This window comes from Puma concolor, chromosome C1 (genome assembly GCF_028749965.1).
Source record: "Puma concolor isolate L17-30 chromosome C1, mPumCon1.1.hap2, whole genome shotgun sequence".
NCBI classification, from domain to species: Eukaryota; Metazoa; Chordata; class Mammalia; order Carnivora; family Felidae; genus Puma; species Puma concolor.
In genome coordinates this window covers 145,349,803-145,362,243 of record NC_141674.1, presented here as the reverse complement: position 1 = coordinate 145,362,243, position 12,441 = coordinate 145,349,803, and the positions used below count along the sequence as shown (strand labels likewise).

The 12,441-nt window shown below is 36.0% G+C and overlaps 1 protein-coding gene across 5 annotated transcripts in view; it reads right to left on the bottom strand.

Annotated features, from left to right (window-relative positions):
- The window catches only part of GALNT13 (polypeptide N-acetylgalactosaminyltransferase 13), a 554,292-nt gene that overhangs the window by 256,878 nt on the left and 284,973 nt on the right, over positions 1-12,441 (bottom strand). The window lies entirely within an intron of this gene.

Below are 12,441 nucleotides of genomic sequence, written 5' to 3'. Positions count from 1 at the left end.
TACTCCAAAACTGTGTAATAAGTAATCCTTAGGTTTTTCAGGCAGTGGAGGTAAAATGGAAAAGAGATCACTTGATAATTATGCCTTGGGAGGGTTACTGATAAATTAGAGGAACTAACAAAAAGTTACATGACACTTATCTGATTTAACTATTTCATCCCGAAAAAAAAAAAAAAAGTGATAGAGGCACTCCTAGGAACAGAGTAGCATCATTGGCATAAACACTGTGAGAATTAAAAATAACTACTATTAACAAACAAGACATGTTAGAAAAAGACAATTACAGCTATAGTAAAATGAAAACAAAATGCAAGTAGGGACGCCTGGGTGGCTCAGTCGGTTAAGCATCTGACTTCGTCTCATGTCATGATCTCACAGCTTGTGACTTGGAGCCCCACATCAAGCTCTGCGCTGACAGCTCAGAGCCTGGAGCCTGCTTTAGATTCTGTGTTCCTCTCTCGCTCAGTCCCTCACCCGCTCATGCTCTCTCTCTGTCTCTCCCTCTCTCTTAAGAATAAATAAAACACTAAAAAACATAAAAATGTGAGTCATATACGTAATTCTAAATTTTAGTTGCCCAATCAAAAAAAGTAAAGAGAAATAAGTAGATTAATTTTAATTATATACTTGAATATATCCAAATCATTACATTTCAGTATGTAATCCATTTAAAATTATTATTTAGATAATTTACACTCTTTTTTTTCCTACTGAGTCCACATAGGTACCTTACAGCACATCTCAGTTTGGACTACTTATATTCCACATGTTCAGGATAATCAAGTGGCTAGTGGCTACTATATTAGAGAACACAGGTATAGACCATGTGACACTGTGCTTTTTTAGGAGGAAGGTAAATCTCTTTTGGAGAAAACTATGAGAATACTATTATTTAGCGACTTATTTAATAAATACTTAGTCATTTTATCCATTCATTTAATAAACAGTGGTAAGCCCTTAACATGTTTAAGGCCCTGTGTCAAGGGGACAGCCAGAAGATTTAAAAGGATTCTGTCCACATGGTGATTATAGATTAGAAAGAAGATATATTTTATGGATCCATCTATCCATTCATCCATCCGTCCTTCCAACCATCCATGCATTCAATTTGCAAATATGGAACATAAGCTGATCACTATGTTATTCTGGAGGGCTAGAATAATATATAATTTACCATATGGTGCAGTAAATGCTTAGGAGCTAAAGAGAGACTTCTGCAAACCATTAGCTGCCCACAAAGAAGGAAGAACTGACACGAGGTGAACCACCAAATGAATAGTATACCAACCATGAGCAAAGACACAGATCACAAAATAAGATAGTATCTCTGCGACTATTCATAATTTTATGTAATTGGATAGTGGGGTTCTTATGGGGGAAGTAGCAGAAAATAAAGGTAGAAATAAAGATGGAGACGAAACTATAAAATGCCTTTAGGCCTTGCTCAGGACTTCTGACTTTATGTTATGGATTTGGGAGACTGTAAAAGTCCAACATCTGATTGACTTAGAAATTTAACTTTGGCAAACTCTGTGCAAGGTGAATTGCACTGAGATCAAAATTGAGGAAAGGAGAATTGTTCAAATGTTATAATTGTAACTGAGAGCTTAAAAAAAGAATACATACAAATGTCCTCTCATAATTCAGGTTTTAGAATGGAAAGAAGAAAGTCAAGTCAAGAATTCAAATCATCATGCATTAAAATGTATTTCTTCATTCAATAAATATTTATTGCACACCTACAAGGCATAAGACACTTTTCCAGGGTGAGGAAAATGATAATAATAAAACAAAAACAGTCTTCTATTTTACTGTGAACAAATGTTGGTTAAATCAATACATGGTTTAAAACAATATTATAAGTTCCATGAAACAATTAAATGGGGTAAAGTACTGAGAGAGAGAATGGAGTGATAGAATTCTAGTTAAGCTGATTAAAGAAGGTTCTCTGAGGTGGTCAATGCTTGTACTTAGACTTAATTAACAAGGAGTGGGTCAGAAGTCAAGTGCCTCAAAAGAAAGCAAAGAGTACTGCTCCAGAGGGTATGAGTTTTAATGTCCAAAGAACAGAATTATGGCCTGTGTGTCTGGATCAAAATGGGTTTCTGGGAATATGATAGTATAAATGTGGCCAAAGAGACGTGTAGTAGCCATATTATTGAAGGCTTACCAGGTAAGGATTTTGCATTTTATTTAATGCAATAAGAATCTATTGGAAAATCACTACTGAGGCAGGGACAGTGTCATGCTTAGTTTTTATGAAGTCCCCTTTTGCTATTCTGTGGAAAATTGACTGGAGGTAGGCCACAATGGAAACACAAGCAACAGCAGTGGCATATGGTGCCAGTCTAGGAGTCTGATAGAAGTGAATGGATTCAAGATACATTATGGAGTTAAATGAGTAAGTGTTTCAGATAGTTGAAATTGGAAGTGGGATACAAATGAAAGAGAAATATCCAGAAAGACTCCTGGAGTTTTCTCCATATCACTGGGTAGAAAGTGTTGTCACACATTTAAGCAGGGAAGACTAGAGGAGGAACAGATGAAGGGGGTCCCCTGGGAAACAAGAGCTAGGGAGAGCCTTCAGGCTTCTAGTGTAAATGACTTTGAAAGAAATTACAGAACTAGGAGGAGGTTTTACAGCAAAAGTAAAATTTCCTTTAAAAAATATATGATATATGATATATATATATATATGATATATATAAAACATATCATATATAATGTGACTTGAGACATATACTAGTAAAGGAAATTCAGTTATAACTGCCAATCCTGATACCTTGACAGAAAGGCTTTCAACCTTGATAAATTGAGAGCCTCCTACTGCAGAATATTAATAAGTTATTAATCATCCAGATGTTTCACATGAAAACAGAACTGGAAGTTAACAAGGAGGAATATAAAACATTCACATTTATTTGCCCATCATCTTCTGCCAGGGCTGCTCAAGGCAAAAATGGCTGACTGGTTATGAGTACTCGTAATGAATTTCCTTATGACGTTTCTCCCTACCCACATTTGGGTTGCAATAAGATTTAAGTTCTGAGATACTTTTGCTTGAGGGTCAGTTACAGCCCCTGAGAATAAAAGTACAGACTGGAAAATGTAAGAAATATATATTTCATTAGCTCATATACAAAATCTATATCAATGGTTTCCAGGCCCCATTTCATAGACAATTACCTAAATTGCATATTAAAAGTCTTTCTTTTTGGTCCCTAGAATTACTACTACAGCAAAACATCCAATGTTAGTTTCAAGATTCTGCACTTTTATTAATTTCCATGGGTGGCCCTAATGTCTAGTTAGGCTGAAACCACTGATGTAGCGTAATTGGGATTATTTATACATATACACTTTAAGATATATATCTTAAAGTGCTAAGGAATATTATTAGCCCATGTGTAATATCCAAAGATAGTAGACTTTAAACAGAAACAAATCTTATTAATCTATTTTTAATAGAATGCCATGGTGGTTAAAAATGGATAGAGTTATGAGAAAATTAATGAATGTTTCAATTTATAAAATCTCTTTAGTGACAGAAGTTTGGACCTTGGTATTGACCATCAGGTAGCCAATAAAATTCCTAAATTTTCTCAGGCTACCAATATGTTACCTTATTCTATGGTTTTAACTTACTCTGGGTTCCTGGACCGTATCTAAAGAAGGAGGATACTGTTAGTCATAATCAATCTGTGAACAGTCCACCTGAAAGGTCTATGTTTAAACAACAACAACAAGAACAAAAAAACCCACTACCTCCTTTCATGCTTATATTAATCCAAAAGCAGAATTGTGTTCTCAAGGACACTCAGTGTAGTTTTCCCTAAAGAAAACAAATATCTTTAATCAGGGAACATACAGTACTTACTATGTGCAGTTAATATACATTATTTCCCTTCAAATTCTAGCTCAAATATTACTTTACTAGCATTTCTCTGGCTACTCTGATCTAATCCCTTCCCATGAAACGCCAAGTTTTCATTTTCTCCACTATAGACACTCCATTAAGACTTTATACATGTCCGCATTATTCTGGCACATAGTTACCTATCTGTTTTCCCTGCAATATAGAGCTACTTCTCCTGTAGCCAGACATTCAGTAAGTTTTTCATAAAAGTATTTTGGATTCAATTAAATCTTGGTGTAAGAAGTATTAATGCCAGAAGGTAACATTTTTCAGTGTAGCTTAGTTGTGAACATGTGATTATCAAACAACAAATTTTAAATAGCAATAATAAAGTTAGGTGATTCTCTCAGAGTCTTTGAGATGTCAAGGACAAATCACAGAGTGTACCAGTATTCATCAATACAAGCCACCCCAACTGAACAAGAATTTAGGTGAATGGGAAGAGCTGCCAGACAAATCAATCTTTTTGGACATATCTGCTCAACTAGATGCCACTTCTGTAAGTGAGAAGCAGAGAATTCTCAAATACACAAGACAAAAACATCTTATGGCAAAAACATCTAGAATGGACTCTTACCATTATCAGAACACAAACGAAGACAAAGGAAGCCTGTGAGAGAAACAGATAACAAAAAATGCTTTAAAAACTGTGGTCTAAAGAAGAACATTATATGGTCTATAATTTTGATTGTCCCTGTATGTTGAAGTGGCAAAATTATCTAAGCCCAATTGGAATAGTTATTTGAGGGGCACAATCCCATGTCACCCTAAATAAAGGTAGAGGGTGATGATACACATGTATGTCACCATCACTAACATCTCTCATCATGACTGCTAATAGGTGTGAGACACTTTTCAATGCCATGCTTCACAAAGCAGGTAACAGATGTGTTGGTCTCAGGGCTTCCTTCCTAAATTGAATTTCTGTCAAGAAAGCAACAGCAACAAATCATACAAAGCTTCTATGATATGCCAGGATTTCAAAGTGCACCTAGAGAGAATTATTCTCCTACACCGTCATCAACATACATTCACAGAAGACTTTCTGTTGTCTTTATTAACTACCAACATCATCATTTCATCACTGTGAAGTCATTTAGATTACACTATTAATACTTATGACAACTCTTCATAGGCTGCTCATGATTCCATCAGTTAATCAGCTGAACTTGATGACAACAGCTCTCACAAACCAATACGATAATCATATGTGTAAAAAAATACAGATATTATTTATACATAACCCACCCAATAGGAGTACACACACACACACACACACACACACACACACACACACACACGTATCAAGTGACCTTAAATGTAAGAACTGGTAATATTCCAAAATGTCTTTTTTTATTTTTTTTTAATTTTTTTTTCAATGTTTATTTATTTTTGGGACAGAGAGAGACAGAGCATGAACGGGGGAGGGGCAGAGAGAGAGGGAGACACAGAATGGGAAACAGGCTCCAGGCTCTGAGCCATCAGCCCAGAGCCCGACGCGGGGCTCGAACTCACGGACCTCGAGATCGTGACCTGGCTGAAGTCGGATGCTTAACCGACTGCGCCACCCAGGTGCCCCTAAAACGTCTTTTTTTTTAAGTTCATTTAGTTGTTGTGTAATTGGATTTCATTTTCTTAGAAAGAAAATTATATAAGATGTTAAATTTTCCAGGCTAGCCCCTAAAACTTCTTTTGCTCACAATATAGCTAAAAGATTTAAAAAAAATCATCATATATGTTAGCCAAATTTTATAGCAGAGTCTCCATGGGAAAATGCATTTAAAAAAAAATTAATGTTTATTTTTGAGAGAGAGACAGACCGTGAGCAGGGGAGACAGAGCACGAGTGGGGGAAGGGAAGAGACAGAAGGAAGACACAGAATCCAAAGCAGGCTCCAGGCTCAGCTGTCAGCACAAAGCTGGGCTCGAACTGGGGAGAGCATGACCTGAGCTAAAGTTGGAGGCTTAACCAACTGAGCCACCCAGATGCCCCAGTAACATGCATTTTAATGTAGTATAGTGGCTTTCTTGCCATCCCTCCTGTCATAATGCCCTCCAGATCTCACATTCATATCTTTGGTAGGACCCCCTCCTTATTTACCATCCCCACCCCCATAGTTAAAGCAGCAAGGGCTTTTAATTGGAAGTAAAAGAGATAAGAAAAAGTTTGCTTCATGTATAAGTTAAATAATAATAACTAGACAACTGACTTCAATATGCAAGGACAACATGTAATTCTCTGTTCACAGTCCAACATATTTTGATCCCTCAAGTCAGAGCTCAGAGAGATAACAATTTATAGACAGCTTTAATACCTTAATAGGTTTTTTGAGTTAGTAACCCCCCCTGCCTCCCCACCCTCCACCAAAACAAACAAACAAACAAACAAACAAACAAACAAACAAACAAATGTCTTGCTAGAGGTGCCTGGCTGGTTCAGTTGATTAAACGTCCAACTTTGGCTCAGGTCATGACCTTGTGGTTCTTGAGTTCAAGCCCCAGGTGGGGCTCTGTGCTGAGAGCAGACCCACTTCAGATCCTCTGTACCCCCTCTGTCCCTCCTTCACATGCGTGTGCTTGTATGCTCTCTCTCTTAAAAATAAACATTTAAAAAATGTCTTGCTAGTAGAAATAATTTTAAAATGTTGAAGATATGATTTCTGAGGCGTCTATGTGGAATATGGGAACTGCGCATATCTCTTGAGATTCCTGCTTGGCAATTATAAGATCAAGGACATAATGCATATCTGAATAATATATTACGCTTTGAATCCAAGCCTTGATTATTACAAGTCTTAAAAAATTCAAGACAGAGTTCAGATAAAAGATTTCTTACCCTAGGTTCAAAAAGCCCTATCTTTGGAGTCCAAAAGAGACACATCCCAAAATTAGATTTAAAAAAATTGCAGACTCTCTGCACGCTAATTGTATTACAATCTCCAGTTTTATGTCCCTAATCAAATTTTATGATAAAATTATAATACTGATTATTTTTGTACTAATAAAAACTTCTAACATATACAGAAGCAAAAATTACTCTACTTAGACATATTTTGTTTAGCTTCTACTGTTAACTGTAAAACTCTCTAACTATACTGCCTTATGAGTAAATTACACAAAAGAAAAAAAATTGAATTAATGAAACCACTGTGATACTGGATAAAGTGTTAAGGTTGAAAGGTGACTAAATCTCAAGCGTTCTGAAGTTTAACACACCCACTCTGCTCTTGTGTTTGATTATAAAGAAAGCATGATGCAGCTTAAAATCTTCCCTGAAAGCAAGGTCAAATTTTCTTTCAAGTTGGCTAGATCCAAAAAATTATTTGCAATTCATTTTAGTTTACTTCTTAGAGTAAAAACACGTCTGCTTTCCTCCTGCATTCAATTTTTTAGAGTAATCCTATAATAGGTATACAATTCCATTAGCAGTAAAATATTAAAATTTATATATAACACAAATTTAAGAGACCTTAATGGAAGAACAGAATCAGTTTCCTGAACCTGACAGAATGATTTTTTTTTTTTAATAAAAGCAATGCATTCAAATGATTAAAAAAATACAGAGGAACTAAGAATTAAAAGCCACAATCGCCTGATTAACCTCTCCAATCTGAGTCCAGTTTTTCAGATGCGTGCGTTTGGAACCTTTTTGTTGTTAGTTCTCTAAAGCTATAAACAAGAAACTCTTTTTTTGAAATTTGAACACATATGCCCATTTTATTGGACTATTTAACATCAACCATTAAAATTCTGCTGTGCTATGTTTTATATCATGCTACTCTTTCCAATATAGCTGGAATACTATCATCAATAACTCTATCAGTTGTATTTGTATATTTGTAAATACCAGATCTAAGTCTCTATTTCTTGTTACATCAACCACAGATAGTATGTCTTGATTTTCCAGTTTTTTCAGGTAAGCATGTTAACTCCTCAACCTTCCAACTTTTCCCATTTCCATCTTCTCCTTTGTGGCTGTCATTTTACTTTTTATTTTGCCAAGGTTAATAACATTTATTTTCTATTCTGCAGTCTCAGCTGAAAAGGCTATATGCTCAGAAGTATCCCTTAGAACTCACAGTCTCACTCCAGAAAGGTGGAGGAAGTTACAATCTTTTTCAGTACCTTCTCTACCCCAATTTCTTCTTCCAAGATAGTAGTAACAGCCTTAAGAGACAAGTACTGTTATATTTACAACATATTGAAAAAAATAATGAAATAACTTGAGTATGTTGAAGGGATTTATCCTGAAGAAGATGTTGAAGATTGAGGGGGGAAAAGAGTTATGAAGGATATGTTTAAATTTCTAAAAGGCTTTCATGTGTAAGTAGAATTTCTATATGGCACCAAGGGAATAGGATAGCAACGGAATGATTCATGTTTTGATGTAGGAAGCAGGAAATAATAGAAGCAATCAAAATTAGAACTCACGGGACTTAAATGCAAGCTGAATGACCACTTAGCAAATATGTTGCCAAAAGGCATTCAACAGAAACTTCATGAAATGACAATTTTAAGAGAATCTAATTATTTGAAATCAGAATACAAAGAGCATCAAAAGAACAGTAACTTCTATTCTGAAAGCCCATATCTGTAATTAAAATGTTACTATTCAAACATGGTTTTATTTGTATCACAGAGTGTATATAATGTTATAACTTACCAACAATGACCAGAAGTAGCTTCCTGTACATATCATCCTTGTTTTGAAATACACATTAGTCCTCATATTGACTGAATCAAAAGCCTTTAAACTAAACAGAAACTGAGTTTTATTATGCCCTGCTTTTTTATTTCTGTCTTTATGTTACCTCTGAATGTATGATTACCTAAGAAATTCACTGTCCTCTGTCTTTAGTGTGGCTAACACAAGGGGATTAAAAAATAAATGAAGATAAAATAACTACTCTAAAGGATTATAAAATTTAAGAATAAAATTTTCTTTTTCTCCCGTGAAGTGTCATGAGGACTTATAATGTGGTATGCAATCAAAATCTCAGACAACACAGGATTTGAAAAGGAATGAAAAGGATTTGAAAAGTTCAGAGTTCTCTGACTTTACATATGGTTCAATCTGCATCTCACAATCTGAAAAATCTCATTAGAGAATTTTTTTTCTGAGTATTGTATCCTTTTAAAAACTAGTTTTTCCCTTTCTATCAAAAATAGTTGCACCAACCCCAAGCATTACAATTTTATATTCCAATGTCCAGAAGAAAGATTGTATTTCCCCCCAGCTCTCCATGGACAGAGGGAGTTTCTTGCTCAGAAGATACCAACAAATACTTGAAATGTCACATTGTTCAAACTGACTCACAAGCCCAGGCCTGATGAAATTAATGTGGGCAGGAGAAAGGACTTCAAGGATTCAGCCTCTGGCCCGGCTGGTCAATATTACCCCAAAACATCTAGGAATAGGAGCCATACAGTTTTTCAGAGTGAAGCGGGGTCACCATGAAGAGGTGTGGAGTGTCAGGAAGGATGCTCATCAGTGGCAAAATCATTTCACTACAAGAGCTTAACCATGCAGAGTTGGTTTGCATATAACTACTCAAAGGTCTAAAAGTTGAGACAGAGTAATTCATGAAAGCCCCATAGCTGCAACTTTTTCAAAATTTGAAGAGGTTCACGGTTAATTACTACTAAAAGGAACCTATGAGCTATATCCCCTCTACGTGTGGAAAGCCTTGAGCTCTAAACAATGAAAGGATAGAAAAAAAGAAAAAAAAAAAAAAACTTTGTCAGGCTGAAGGGTTGGAAATCTGAGAAGTGCTGGAGGCAGAGAAGGATCAGGATGGAATGATGAATGTTGAATTTTAGGTGAAGTATTTTATCTGAATAATTTGAAGTGAGCAGCACCCTTTCAAACTTATGAGGATTATAATTTCTTAGGAATTCTCTGTTTTGTGTGGTTAAGTACTTTCATTGATAATGGATTATCTAATCATGTCTAAAGGAAAGAACCCTGATGGATAAATGGTTGCATTTCTCCCATGGTAAGTTTTTAGAAGAAAATGGAAAAAAGGGGTCCATAGCATTCAAACTTGAAATGCTAAGAACAGCAATTTCAACTAAGAAGGTATGGTAGTGGTCCAATCTGGCGGTTGAAGACAAAAGTCAGGAGAGAGAAAGAAACTTCAGGTGAAAATATTGCTGGTTCCCAGAAACAGTAGTCTATAGAAAGGGATGTGTTTATTCTCAAAAGGATCTGGCTGCCAGAGGGGAGGGGGGGGTGTGAAATAGGTGATGGGGATTAAGTACTGCACTTGGGATGAGCACCAGGTGCTGTATGGAAGCGTTGAATCACTCTGTTGTATACCTGAAACTAATATTACTCTGCATGTTAACCAACTGGAATTTAAAGAAAAACTTAACAAAAAACAAAACCAAAAAAAAGATCTGGCCTAAGGACAGCAGTTACAGGAGGCAGTAGCACAGGGCAATACTTAAGAATGTGGTTCTGGAGTGGACTCTTTAAGGTTAAAATACTCAAAATCCTGGCTGTTTCGCTTATAAATTGCGTGACTTTGGGTAAGTTGCTTTAATCTCTTGGACTACAGGTCCCTTCCAGGTAAAATGGTGATATTTTAATAGTTCCTGGTTCATTGAATATTTTTTGTGAGAAAACCATGCAGAGTCCATACATAGAACAGTGTCTGGCTCCCAAAGGACATTTAACAAATCTTCACTAACAATGTTACTGACACAGTTCATCTGAGTAGAATGCAGTTTTGCTCTGGAAGGAACAGTGGAAATCTTAGGGAAAACTAAGATACAAAGACATTCAGGTGTCCTATCTGGTTCAAACAGATACAACTAGTTCACCACCAAATGCACAAAAATGAATGTTTCCTCTAAGGAGCTTAACAGGAATCATGATTTCTCTCCTTGTGTACATTTTATTTTCATAGCTAAATTTTGATACCCTTTACTCCTTTTTCCAATTCACTTTTTTTTTTTAACTGCATGTGAATGGCACAGAGAGAATTAGTCTTGACATCTTCAGGTAAATGATAACATTGAATAGTGGTCCAGAATCAACAAAATGCATCCTGGCGACTGTTACTATTTACTTAGTTTGTAACTATTCATAACTGGTCACCAAATGGATTGATATTGTCTCCTTATAGCTTATAGCAGTTAGTCTTGAACTTGGTTGCATATCAGAAACACTGGTAGAACATTTTTTTTTAAAGGACCCATGATGGGACACAGGATACTAGTCCAGGTTGAGGCTCAAGTATCATGATTTTTAAAAATTTTGTTGAGCAGTTCTGGTGAGCAATCTCGAAGCTCTGCCTACACTATCCTACAGTGATAATAACAGCTAGTACTCCTTGGTTCTTACCAAGTGCCAGGCACGATTCAATGGGGTTTACATGAATTAACACATTTGACTCTCAACTCACCTAATCCTCACAGCTATCCTAAAAGGCAGGCTGTTATTATTATTTCATCTCACAGATGAGGAAACTGAGGCACAGCGAGGGCAAGTAACTTGCCCAAAGCAGCATAGCTAGTAAGAGATGGGGCTGGAATTGAAAGCCAGGAATTCTGACTCCAGAGGCGACCTCTTCCCTGTCAATATTAGAAAGCAAAGCAAACTTTTGACATTTGCTCTCAAGGAATTAGTGGAGGCAAATTAGATGAGGGAAATTATCATTAGTTATTATCTCCATGGCAAAGGGGAATCCTGTGGAGCACTGCTGTGGGAGCTTCTTGGGACAGGGCAGTGTGCTTCTGTCAGACACTGTCAAGATCAGGATTATGATTAATCACAGACCAGGTGTCTGGAGTATATCAGGCTCCTGGAGGAATGTTGCAGAAGGAGAAAAACTTTGACATTAAAGTGACATATAGCCATGGTCATGGTTCTTCAGGAACTAATTGCCTACAGCAGACTGGTCATCTCTCCCAAAGATAGCTTTCCTAATTCTGGAAATGCACCAGAAAGGCACAAGCCTGCATGCTTCCCAGTCTGAGATCATGGGTTCTACTTAAGAATAATGAGAAAGCAGTAAGAGATATCAGTACCATGTAAGTTTTTAGGAGCTAAGAAGCAGTGAATCATATAAATATATACACATAATATTTATGCTCATCTGATTCTGTGCACAAGTTATAAATTATTTACAGATACTGTCAAATAAAATTATTTGCTCTAATTGTTCAGAAATAGCCAGAGATACTTGTGTGCTTATCCTTATCCCAAGGAAAACACACACATGCTTATATTTTGTTGTTAAGAAACACACGCATACCCACACCACACACAGTAATATGATATTTTATCAAAATGCTTCAATGCATGAGTGATATTTATTCTTTACCTATTTTAATTGATTTTCCTCAAGAAATGGAACTTATAGCCAATTTAAAGAACTCAACAAATTTAAACTTTCATTATAACTTGAGTAGTTAATGGAATTAGCAATGAAACATTTTAACCTACGTGTTCCTAAAATATGGAATCTAGCTCTTGGAAACAAATATATTAATATTTAATTCAAGCTGTACCTAAGCCTT